At 35.9% G+C, this 12,872-nt stretch overlaps 1 long non-coding RNA gene across 1 annotated transcript; it reads left to right on the forward strand.

Annotated features, from left to right (window-relative positions):
• Positions 1-1,799: 1,799 nt before the first annotated feature.
• Positions 1,800-3,720, forward strand: LOC138880376 (uncharacterized). The gene is made up of 2 exons (XR_011403008.1): positions 1,800-2,042; positions 2,248-3,720. It is a non-coding gene; the product is annotated as an uncharacterized lncRNA (long non-coding RNA).
• Positions 3,721-12,872: the final 9,152 nt, after the last annotated feature.

Raw genomic sequence — 12,872 nt, forward strand, 5'->3', positions numbered from 1 at the left:
AAAAAAGGAAAAAGTTAAAGATAAAAGGGTTTAAAAAGAAAAAAAAATGGAAATAAAAGACAAAAATTACAGACAGATTCTTATAATTAAGTATTTATATGTACATAATAAATGTACAACGAACTAACCATGTCTTGAATTTGTTAAACATATGTACGGAAGAAGTTTTTCTTGAAATTCTTTTCCTTCTTTACTTTCTTTCGAGAAAAATAAAAGTATTTTTTCACTTATATTGATTATACAACAATCAAGTATTTTTGAAGACTAAAAACTCTAAGTGATGGAAAATTATATAAAATGTATAAAGCTAAGTGTGGATAATATATAGAGCCATCGATATGGGCTTGGCCCGTTGGGCCAACCCAACCCAACCCGTGATTTAGCAGGGCTGGGCTAGAATTTTTGGAGCCCGTTTAAAAACGAGGCTTTTAAGCCCGGCCCGAGTAAGCCCGTGGCCCGTGAGGCTTGACTGAGTCTGGGCCGGCCCGGCCCGTGGGCCAAATAAAATATTTATTTAAAATATATAGTAAATAAAAAGTATACTGTCTTTAAAGATGGAAAGTCAGAATTGGATCTTTACTAAAAGGAACCAAAACTTGATCTTGAGAAGTTTCAAGAGAAGATGTTGTCATGTATTGGAAGGACCATTCTAAAAAATATCCCGACCTTTCAATGATGGTGTGTGATGTACTTAGCATTCTTATTACCATTGTACCATCGGAATCAACATTTAGCATTGATGGCGTGTTCTTACAAAGTACAGAAGTTGCATTTATTATGAATATGTCCAAACACCTGTTATTACTTGAAATTGGTTGCACAGGTTTTCTCGAACTCAAACTGGTAATATTTTTTTATGTGAATTTAAATATTATTAATTTTTAAAATTTAATTATTTTTAATAATTAACTAATTAATATTGCATATGAATTGTAGATAAAAGTGAAGATGTTAAGACAACCTTGTCACAAGCGGATTCAAATGTGTTTGATGAAGATGATGTGTTGAATATCTCATAAGCATCATGAGCGTTCTCTTGAATAGTAAGTTTTGACTTTTAGTGAATGAAATATAGTCATGTCTTTTCCTTTTTTAGTATTTATTGTGATATATTGGAACAATATAAAAAGTTATTAAGTTTTGCGAATTTTTTCCAATAAGATATTTTTTAACTTTTAAATAATTATCTTTTTTTAGGTTAGAACTTAAAGAAAAATATAAAATTATATTTTTAAAAAATGATGGGCCGACCCGTGGGGGCCCTCGGCCCACATAGGACTGGTGTGGACTGATCATTATAAGGCCCATCAAAATGGTGGGCTAGCCCAGCCCAACCCGTCAATTGCTAAAGCCCACGTAGGCCGGGCTGGGCAGTCCGGCCCATATTGACAGCTCTAATAATATAATTGGTTAAGACTTGAAATATTTGAATTTGAACACAAAATAAATTTTAAATTTTTTGATATTCGTAAAATCTAATAATCACGGGAAGCGCGAATACACTCACTAGTATTAGCCATAAAATTGTTGGATCAATTAGTTACTTTAGTTTCATTAACAACACACGGTAATTTACTCTTCTCCCATGAAAAGTAACATACAAGAATTATAATTATGTAACATATATTATATAGAAAAGTTAGTGGTTTCGAGATAGCTGTTTTGTGTCGTAAAAATCAAATCTAAGGGTAATTTTGTTATTTAAATACTTTAATATAACTACGTGTCTCTTATAGGTGGAATTGAACGGACACCTCATTTTATGCCTCAAATTGCTTCTACCTGCAGGTTTGTTTTTATTCAATTTTGCGATAAACTGCCAGTTACCAAAGCTAAATAGTGCACTTCATTGTACTCCAAATTCGGCAGAATTCACATTTTCTGTTGATTCCAAATTTGATCCCCAAAATTCTTTATTCTTTGCCAGTAGAACAAAATTCCCACTTTCTGTTGTCCCATTCCAACATCGATTCACAAAATTGAAAAGATATTATTGGGAATTTGCTCTATCAATTAGTTTCAGCCCACGTGGAAAATTTTGGGTAATACCAGCGCAATCTTCTTGCATGTTTCAATATTGTTTGGAATTATTCTTTTGTTCGATTCCTATTTTCATCCTCTTTGTTTTACTTTTGTTTTATGTGCTAATGCTTGCTTTGATTTCTTTGGCATATTTTATTGTTATATTTATGTATTTGATTTGATTGCAAAATCGAATTTTGCTTTTTTGGTATCCCCTAAACCTAGCAAAGGAGAGAAGGCGGTGGGATAATTGCCTGGGTCGCTATGGAATTATTCAAATAGGGATTCCAACATGATACTTCTCCTAAGGTAAGTGCACTATTTTCATGTTCGTCGTCTCAGTTGGTTTCTGTTACTGTACTTAATTCCTCTGTAATTCAATTTAGAGAGTTAAGTGTATTTTCTTGCAATTTATGGTAAATTCTATCTATGGTGGCGTTAGTAAATTATCAGATAGTAAAACGGAAATATTCTCTTTTTATTATCCCCATATGCATTCTTTTTATTGTGTTCAGAATATTATTTCTGTTAACTTGAGTCGAAAGATGAATACTGAAGCTTGATGTTATGCTGAGTGCTTAGATGCTTTCTCCGCTATCGCTGGCTTGGATTAGCAGGTTGGATTTCTTATTTTATTTTACTTAGGAATGTGTATAAAACTGTAGAATATTGGTTGTGAAATCAGAAATTTATTCACCACCGTCCTTTTTTTTCTTTACTCAAGTTTGATTCTCACTTAAAGCTTTGAATTTAGAGCTGCTCTCTTATTTGGTTAATTTGTTGGTTGCGCTGCCACGTTCACTCAAGTTTTGGTTACAGATATTTGGTTTCTTTAGTTGTCCAGTAATTCTCATGAATCGCAGCTTTGAAATTTGGCAACAACTATAAGATTCCAAATACATGTATCTATGTGTACCTGCGCCGCATGTATGATTCGCGAGCAAGGTGTTTGTTTATTTTATGTTGACCGCGTCGCATGGATGATTCACGAGCGGGGTAATAGATGCATCTATGGTTCGAGCCACTCGACCCTCGGCAGTGCACATTTTACATTTCTGTTGGATCGGGTCGTACGACCTCGCATGAATTGCGCATGCTTGTATTGCTTGCCTTGAGAGTTATTGATATTGATATTTGCTCTCCCCGACTTGAGATAATTGTTAATTAATGAATTATGAATCCGGAGACTTTTAATAAAAAAAAGGAACTCTTACTTGTTTCGTGACTTATTTGAATTTACTGTTGTTCTTAATAAGTCCATGATTACTCGCATTAATAATATATTACTATTGGACCACTAGTAAATGTCGAAGTTGACCTCTCGTCTCTACTTCTTCGAGATTAGACGGGATACTCATTGGGTACACGTTATTTTCGTACTCATACTACACTTGTTATGCATTTTTGTTGCACAGGTTTATGTGTGGCTAGTGGAATAGCGACATGGTTGATACGGAGACTCAGGTAAGTTGCATTTATCGAGACGACCGTAGCCAGTAGAGTCTCCTTCAGAGTATTGTATTGCATTTTCATTTCTGTCCACTTGTATTCGGGACAGCCATTGTGTTTTATTTCATTCACTGGTAGATGCTCATGCACTTGTGACACCGGGTTCTAGGATGATCACAGGATTTTTCAGTAATTAAATTTTGTAAAGACATCCTCATTTATTCAGTGGAATTTATTATTTATTATTCATTTGTTTAAAGGAAATGATTTCAAAATAAATAAAATGAGAAATTGCTAGTAAATTATTGTTGGCTTGCCTGACAGTGGTGTTCGGCACCATCACGACCCTTAGTGGATAGCGAATAAGGTCAAGAAGGGGTTAAGAATGGTATGCTCAATGGACATATCTCTCTTGATAATTTGAAGTAAGCTTTTTCTTTTGCACCATTCGTCTTTGATGAAATGCAAAGCCTCTTTGCTACTCGAGTCACTAAGGCTTAGGAATTTATCCTATTGTTGAATTTGAGGGGTTCTGCTTCTTTATTTTTGCAGGACTTTGTTATTGTAGAATAAAGGTATGTATTTGTACTTCTAGTAGATTTTCAGTGTTGTATATTTTCATATAGTTAGTATTTGTGTTGAAGCTAACGACCACTTTCGTTTCTTTATTTTCGTGGCCTGAATCTGATTTCTTAAATAAAAAACTCTTTGTCGCCGAGGTGTATGACAAAATACTTCAATGAATTAGATTGTGTCTTTGGTTTCTTATGCATCCTTCGGAGGTAACATAGAAAATAGAAAATTATGAATGCATGTATATCATATTGTCAACAGCGGAGAGCCGAATGTTTGACACGGTTAACATCTGTAATTCTTTACACCTTTTTCCTTTCTCCTTTTTCACCATGCAGCATGAGAGATTAAAATTATAGAGAAAAACTTTGACGAGTTATTGTTGCAACTATGTGGATTTTCTGTCTTTCATTTTTTTTTACGAATGAAATAAACTGATATTACCCAATTCTGTTGTGGGACTTGAAAATTTAAATGTGGTATAGAGAATGTCAGATACTTGAAATATATTCTTGGTTCTCTTTGTTCTCATAGAAGCTCCTTATTGCTAGCTATATATAATTGTGTCTCATTTGCTAAATTTTCATGAATTTCCAACACAATCATCCGGGAAAGTAGTAGTCTCAAGTTTGCTTATAGGTTGTCACGACCCGGATTTCTCACTCCCGAGAGTCGTGATGGCGCCTACTCATGAAAGCTAGGCAATCCCAGTATCATAGATTCATTAACCTTTTTACTTAGCCTTTTTAACAGTTCAATATAACATGCGATCAACAACAGAATAATTATAATAAGCAGAAATGCGAAAGACGAAAACTAATAATTTAACCATATACTAGTGCATAATCCGACATACAACTCTACTGTGACGACCCGACCAGTTGTCTCATGAGTCACCGCTCCATTCCCTCATTTATGCTTTTTTATGCTTTGTTATCCGTGTTTTGTGGTATCGGGTTGGTCGGATCGAATTCGGAAAGGATTTGGTAAGGTTTGAGACACTTAGCCTCTTTAGAGTGAGTTTAAGTTGGAAAAGTCAACCAGATGTTGACTTATGTGTTAGAGGGATCAGATGTGAGTTCCGATGGTTCGGTTAGCTTCGGGAGGTGATTTATGTCTTAGGAGTGTGATCATAATGGGTTTTGGAGGGTTGGAGCAATTTTAGGCTTGAATTGGCGAAGTTGATATTTTGACGATTTTCAGTTGATAGGCGAGATTTTGATATAGGGGTCGGAATGGAATTCCGAGAGTTGCAGTAGGTCCGTCGTGTCATTTGGGATGTGTGTGTAAAATTTCAGGTCATTCGGACGTGGTTTGGTTGGGTTTTTGATCAAAAGCGTAATTCAGAAGATTTTAAAAAGCTTGGCTTGAATCCGATATATTTTGAGTGATTTGATGTTGTTTGAGGTGTTTTGGTGATTGGAACAAGTTTGAATAAGGTATTAGGATGTGTTCGTGCCTTTGGTTGAGGTCCTGGGGCCTCGGGTGAGTTTCGGGTGGTCATTCAGATCATTTTGAAGTTGAGAAATTGCGGAAAATTGCAGGTTTAGCTGTTGCATGATTTTGCCCTTCGCGATGGCATAGGGAGTCTCGCGATCGCGTAGGGAGTCTCACGATCGTGTAGAAGGTTTTGAGGAGGCTGTCCAATTGTTCTTCGCGTTCGCGAAGTGAGGCTTGCGATCGAATAGAGTGGGAAGGTTATTCATCGCAAAAGCGGGAAGGTGGTCGCGTTCGCATAGAGTTAAATGGACATGGGAGCTTGGCTGATTTTTGTTCATTGCGAACGCGGAGGGGTGTTCGCGATCGCGTAGGGTTAAGTCGCCTGGGCATCGCGTTCGCGTAGGCTGTATCGCGTTAGCATAGAGTAAATTTGGGAGCTGAAGATTTGTTCTTTGCGATCGCAAGGGATGTTCCGCGATCGTGATGAAGGAAAATATGCCTGGGCAGAATGTTTTTAAACTCTTCTTGTCCGCGAGGATTGGGTTTATTTCCTCCATAGTTGATCGTTTTTGGAGATTTTTGAAGGAGATTAAAGAGGGATTCAAGGGGAAACGTTTGGAGGTAAGAATTCTGGACTAAAAACTTGATTATTATGTGAATTTCACCTAGAAAATTATGGAATCTAAGCCTAAAATTGAAGAATTAGGGCTTGAAATTGGAGACCAAACATTTGGGATTTGAAGAGTCATTTGTGGATGAATTTTGATGTTCTTGGTATGTATGAACTCGTGGGGAGATAAGGAATCCGTTGATGTGAAATTTTTTGAATTCTGAGACGTGATCTCGGGAGTCGGGTTTTGGTAATTTCGGGATTTGTGCCCTTTATTGATTGTTTTCGCTTGGGCTTGTTCTCTTAGCATATTTTGACGTCCTCGTTCTGATTTTGGATAGATTCGGCGCGCGTGGAGGCCTATTCGAGGGTTAAAGGCGTCGCGAGCTAGAGATTTAGCCGGCCAAACTCTTTCAGCCGGAACATGTTGGGCTAAAACTGCTCCAGAATAACCATCCGATGATTGGGGGTTATCCCTGCTTTGTGCAACATCATTACTGTGAACGTCTTCAACCTTCACGTACATTTCCAACATTTTTATCAAAATAAGTTCCCGATATTCATCCAGAATTCCCAAAAAATCTCTCAGAGTTTCATCATTCTCGATGTTAAACTCAGCGTAACAAGCAACCACTTGCGGAATCACAGAATACGAATATCTTCCCGTTATTTTAAGATTCACCGAACGTTTGCTCAACCTCATTTTATTGCATAACAACGATACCAGTGTATCGTACTCCATTGTTAGTGGCAACTTAACATGACTCCGTGGAGATAAACTATAGCTCACTGAGTTATTCGCCACCACAACTTCACCCCCTCCCCCAATATAATGAAACTCTTACTTTTCGCGCTTCAGACATTATAAAAAAAGCTTGAGAATTTGACAATAAGAAAAATTTATCACGAAGTTGGAGTATTGCTGAATGATTTTTCTCAAAACCCTTAACGCCTTTAAATAAGGCAATGCCCAATCGGGGGGGGGGGGAATCAAAATTTTGGAAGTAAAACGCAGCTTAAAAGAGCGTTTTATATATTTGAATTATTGTTATATCAGTTAAGCGCAAAAGAGTTATCGGTGGGCCCACAGTTAAGGTAAAACGTGGTAATGAACTGCGCTTTATATAGTTGTCTTATCAACTTCCAAGTAAAGCGCGGTTCATTACCGCATTTTATATAAAACGCAGTTATAAACCGCATTTTACCTTAACGTTCCAAAGGCCGTTAAGGTAAAACACGGTTTATAAACGCGTTTTATATAAAATGGTAACTATTTTTTTCCACCTAAAAAAGTATTTTAAGTCCAAAAGAACCATATTTCGGTTCCGGACTCTTAGATTGAGTGGTACAAGTTCACAACAATATACATACAAGATTTACCAGAGAACAATTGATTACTCTCTGTTTAAATCTTTTATTTATTTTTTTAATTACAAATAAATGCGTTTCTATTTCATTGAAATTGTCAAAGTTGGTATCCATCATTTTATTCAAATAGGATTGAATTAATAGTGGACTGAGACGTGACTATAAATTCAAGCTGGATAGAGTTCATTTTCATTAAAATAAAGCATACGCCACACGGTTAGCTGTGCACAACCGAAAATGACTTTTAGACGGACATGATAACCTTTTAGACAGTCTAATCCAAACACTGTTCAACCCCGTTGTTTTCGAACTCTCCAAAATCCCATGTTTCCTAACCCCATTATTACCATATCATTCACACTTTCTTACCAAAAGTATTTGTTCACACTCAATATTGGCTGTTGCATCAAATTAGATAATTTAATCAGAAGATTACGAATTAAAAACATGCAATTAATCATGATTAAATAATACTCTTTTTAAAGATGGTTAAACAAGTTTGCCAACGCTAAACAAACGGAACTTAGCTTCTCACTGACTAAACTTTAAGGGATCGTTTGGTTAGAAAGAAGTTATTTCGGGATTAGTTATTTCACCTTTTTATGAGGATTAAAAAATACTACAATTCCGGGATAACTAATCTCGGAATTAATTATACTGTAATTTTCTTCCAACCAAACATGGAATAAATTCTTCTTAAATTTAATCTATGGATTAATTATTCCTTATCCCTCGTACCAAATGAGCCCTAAATATTATACGAGTTGAAATGGGATTCCCAATGAAGTGAACAACTCCAAACTTTATTAAGAACTATGAAGTTATACCCAATTTTTCTTTTTATTAAGCTTACACCTATATTAGTATCATCAACTCAGAATCACAGAAATCAGAGGTACTTGAGATTAGAACAAGATAAAGAGATTGAAAACAGTAAATAATCGGAGGAATCTACGATGGCTGAGATTGTACCAGAGAAAAAAAAAACCCAATTTCATCCATCAAAACCCTAACTCGAAAATCTGTAATTAATTCACTCTGTTTTAACGAATTTGAAACAAAAAAGAAGGAGAAAGAGATAGAAAACAAGAAAATTGATATTAAGGAATAAGAAAAGCACCTGCACAAGTTGAAGAGATGAGGAAGACGAAGATATCTGAAGCTTTGTGACATAGAGAATAGTAGTAGAAACTAGTGTATTAAAAGGTATTTTCGGGGCGAGCTTTGGGGCGAGGTGCACAAAAAATGCCCCAAAGTGATGGTAGAGGGTGAAAGTCACAAGAGGCGTACACCCAACAATTATATTCGGGGCATATGCCCATGCGTTGAGGCGCGTTTTTGTAGTGAGCCGTAAGCCCAAGAGACTTTTTCAAGTTAAAACAAAATTTGCTACGTAAGTCCTTAATATAATACCAAAATTTTTCAAAAGTCAGCTTGTAATTACTCAAGTTTTAAAAAGGAATTGAAACATTAACAACTTGTTTGGATGGTTGTTGCCCATTGTATCGTATTGTATTGTTATCCCAAAATAATGTTTGTTTTGATTGTTTAATTAAAATTGGTTGTATTGTATTGTTAAATCCGTTGTTCCGGAGCAATGAAAAGTTCCATTTTTTGAAACAACCGATTTGGTGTGGTGGTATTGTTTTTTATTTTTCTTTCCAATTATGCCCTAACTTATTACTTATAATTCTATTTTACCCTTTACTTCCTAACCTATAACCGACTTCTTCATTCCTTTTTTCCTTCTGTTGCTTCCAACTCCACGTTAGGTATATAAGTTTTGGACGAGGACTTTCGCATGCTCATTTCCTTATCATACTCGATGAAAAATACAAACTATTAACTCCCGAGGCATATGACCAATTTGTATGTGCTGAATTGCCAGACCCGAAAAGAAATCCCGATTTATTTAAGCTTGTTACACAACACATATTGCATGGTCCTTGTGGGCAATTAAATCCAACAAGCCCCTGTATGAAGAAAAAAATGGGTCAATGTAAATTTAAATATCCAAAGGAGTTTGCTGAACAAACAACTAAAGGAAAAAATTCATACCCTAATTATAGAAGACGAAATACAGGAAAAATTGTAGAAATTAGAGGACAACTTTTTGATAATTCATGGGTTGTTCCTTACAATCCATTCTTACTTTGTAAATTTAATTGTCACATGAATGTTGAAGTTTGCTCTGATATTGAAGGAAAAAAAAATAGAAGAATAGAAAGTGGACCACAAAAAATTTAAAATTTTAGACGGTGTATGTTCCATAAATTTCTCAAAATTCCTTTTATCATTTGATTTATCGGGAAACTTCTACGCAGAACATAATAAGGTAAAATACCATTAATTAGCTATAGAATTAGTAAAACACTATGGAAAGTGACTAAAAAAAGAAATCAATTAACCTGATTTGGCACTTGTAGTTTGGTTTTTTGTGTTGCTGATGCTGAGCAGTATGCATAATTGTTTGCATCTCACCTTATCTATTAGTGATGATTGTTGTAATAACCCGTACTTTCGACCTTAGATTTAAACCGTTCGATGTATGTAAATAGACCCGAGTCCTAAAGAAATTGAGTTATATTCAAGATATGCGTCATGGTTTGAAGTATAATAAGTCATAATTCAAGAGTCGACAAAAAGTTTCGTTAGAATTAAGTTGGTGAATTAGCTCGTATAAGGTCCTACTTCATATAAGCATAACTCCCTGTATATAAGGTATTATGGGGTGATCTATCTATCAAATTAGAGGTGTTGGAGTCTAGTTTATAACACCACAAATCGATTGTTAATCCGGCTTTGGGACGAAAAGTTATGCGCATTTTACTACGGATCTATCAGCTTTTTTCAAGTGCTAGCTGTGGACATATGGCACTTCCTAAGATGACTTTATATAAACCCCAAAACCCGATTTTTAGATCATTAGTTTTCATCTTTCTCATAGTATTTCGGCCTAGCAGCCCTAATATCCCTCTCCATCATCAAGATCTCTAAGAAGTGAAGTTCTCTTGTGGTATAAGCAAGTAAAAGCCTTAATATCTCTCTCTACTATCAAGATCTCTAAGAAGTGAAGTTCTCTTGTGGTGTAATCAAGTAAAAGCATGATCTGGGACTCAGACCTCCAACTTATTTCTTATCTAAATATCATATATCTCATCAAAATCCTTCCGTGGTTGTAGAGATTTGCTCAGTTCTTGTAAGCTCGGGAAAGGGGACTTGTTTTTTCCTTAATCAATGTATGGAGTCCCTTCCTATTTTTGTAGAAGAGGTCGTAAGAAAGATGTTAGTATGTTATCAAATAGGACTCACGGGACAGTGATCGGAAGTCGTGAGTTCGAGTTATTTTGATTGTTTTTAGTTGTCTAAATTGGTTATTGGGCTACCTAGATTATTGTTGTTGCTGTTGTTGTTGTTGTCGTTGTTCGGGAGATATGAGGGCATGGAGAAATTCCGTATAGTTAAAGTATAGCGAGCTCGTCGCTCGTCGTGTTATTGTTACGCCATCTTGATGGTTGATACTAGTATTGTTATCATATCTTAGATTAAGCTTGTAAAGGGAGGTGGTTCGTCATAATTGTTTGGAGGTTCGTAAAGTGAGGTATGTAATGGCTATATCATTCCGTTGGCATGTTTCCTCCTAAACGAGATTCAAAAGAACAAAATATCGTGAACCTTCTTATCGTATACCTAATGTTCAAAGGTTCCCCTTAGTAGTATCACTCTTATCATGTTGGACCTTTATATGAGGTCACAGAACCCTCGACCTTAAGTCGAGATGTTAGGTCTTAATTCGAGACGTTCATGTTATATGTGTTAGTTAGTTCCTTTGTAAGTTAAAACAACTATGAAATCTTGCTTAACTCTTTCATAAACTATTTAATAAGAACTTTACTATCTATGATATACGGGGGATATGACAAGGTTGTGCCTCGCATGAGGCCAGTTGAGGTCTATATATATACGATATCATAAGGTCGTGCCTCGCATGAGCACCATTGGGATATAACAATCCCGATGGTTATATCGGTTATGTAACAATCCAAAGTTGAAAAGTATTATGATTCCACATAACTCAGCAAGCACTACAAAAGACGTTTGAAATATAAGAACGATAATATCTTATATGTATTCATGCAGGTTGTTTCATAGCTTCCTGATGTATTTAGTGTATTACATTTTAGTTGCCTTTGTTATGAGCCATTATTCCTTCATTATTATTTTGTCTGCCTTATATACGAGTACAATTTCATCCATACTCACGTCCCTTTTACTGGGGACATTGTATTCATGCTGCAAGTTCTGATACTCAAGTTGGCAAGCCTCTAATAGGCAGTTATAAGCGTTCAACGGTTGTTCGGTAAGCTCCATTTCTACCCGGAGTCTGGTCGAGTCTAGTCGTTTAATGATGTATATATGTATAGACTTTACAGGTAGGTCGGATCTTGTACCGGCAGTAGTACTATTGTAAGACACTCGTAGCGGCTTTGTAGACTTATGTACTTTGTATTGTCAGTTATTATAGGTGTTAAGTCAGTACTCAGGTGTCGGATTGTCAGCATGTGTTACGACCATGGAGCCCTATATGTATGTGTCTCTTTTGGGCTGCAAGTAATTGTTTTTGTCGTATTTCCTCTATTAGCAGGTATTTAATTAGCATGTTTTTATGTGTTTAATAATTTAGTATACAACAGGTTCATAAGTCTTACAGGTTGGTTCGCTCGGTCAGGTTAAGGCACCGGATGCCTGTCCGCCTCACCGAGGTTAGGGCGTGACAAATTAATAATAACATGGATGGGTGAAGGTCATTTCGATTGAAGCTTTAGAAAAGATTCAGTTGGAGTTGGATAAAGTGCTTTGTGCGGCGGACATTCCAAACATTAGTACGTTCAACTACGAGGTTAGGGGTTATCTAGGTGAAGTTATGCACTTTGCAATAATAATGCTTAAAGAGATCCCTACGAGAAGTGGTTGGTTCTTTGAATCTCAAGGTTGAGTAATTGGATAGTGATCATATTGTATATTTTATGTTGAAATTAGTTTTAATTCGAACTGATAATTATCATACTAAATTCACATGTGTTTGGTAATTTTTTAACTTTCATAGTTGTGTATTTCACTTCAACGAAGCATGCATTTCAGTTCTCACCTTTTATTTTAAACCCTAGAACTAGCCTCTTTTTTTTTTTGTTGCACTCTTGCTTCTAAAAACACTACTACTATTGGGCATATGCAGATCCCTTCCTCGGATTTGGAATCTCACATGAACAAATACCAGAAGTATGACCGATACACACTCTTATGTTCCGACATAAGTTTAGGGCCTTCATTTTTCTCTTCCAAATTCATTGATAACGCACCCATAGTGGGTGATTTGTAAGCGTATCTTCTTTAATCAAGTTAATGGTTA

The sequence above is a fragment of the Nicotiana sylvestris genome, chromosome 10, assembly GCF_000393655.2.
Source record: "Nicotiana sylvestris chromosome 10, ASM39365v2, whole genome shotgun sequence".
In the NCBI taxonomy this organism is placed as follows: domain Eukaryota; kingdom Viridiplantae; phylum Streptophyta; class Magnoliopsida; order Solanales; family Solanaceae; genus Nicotiana; species Nicotiana sylvestris.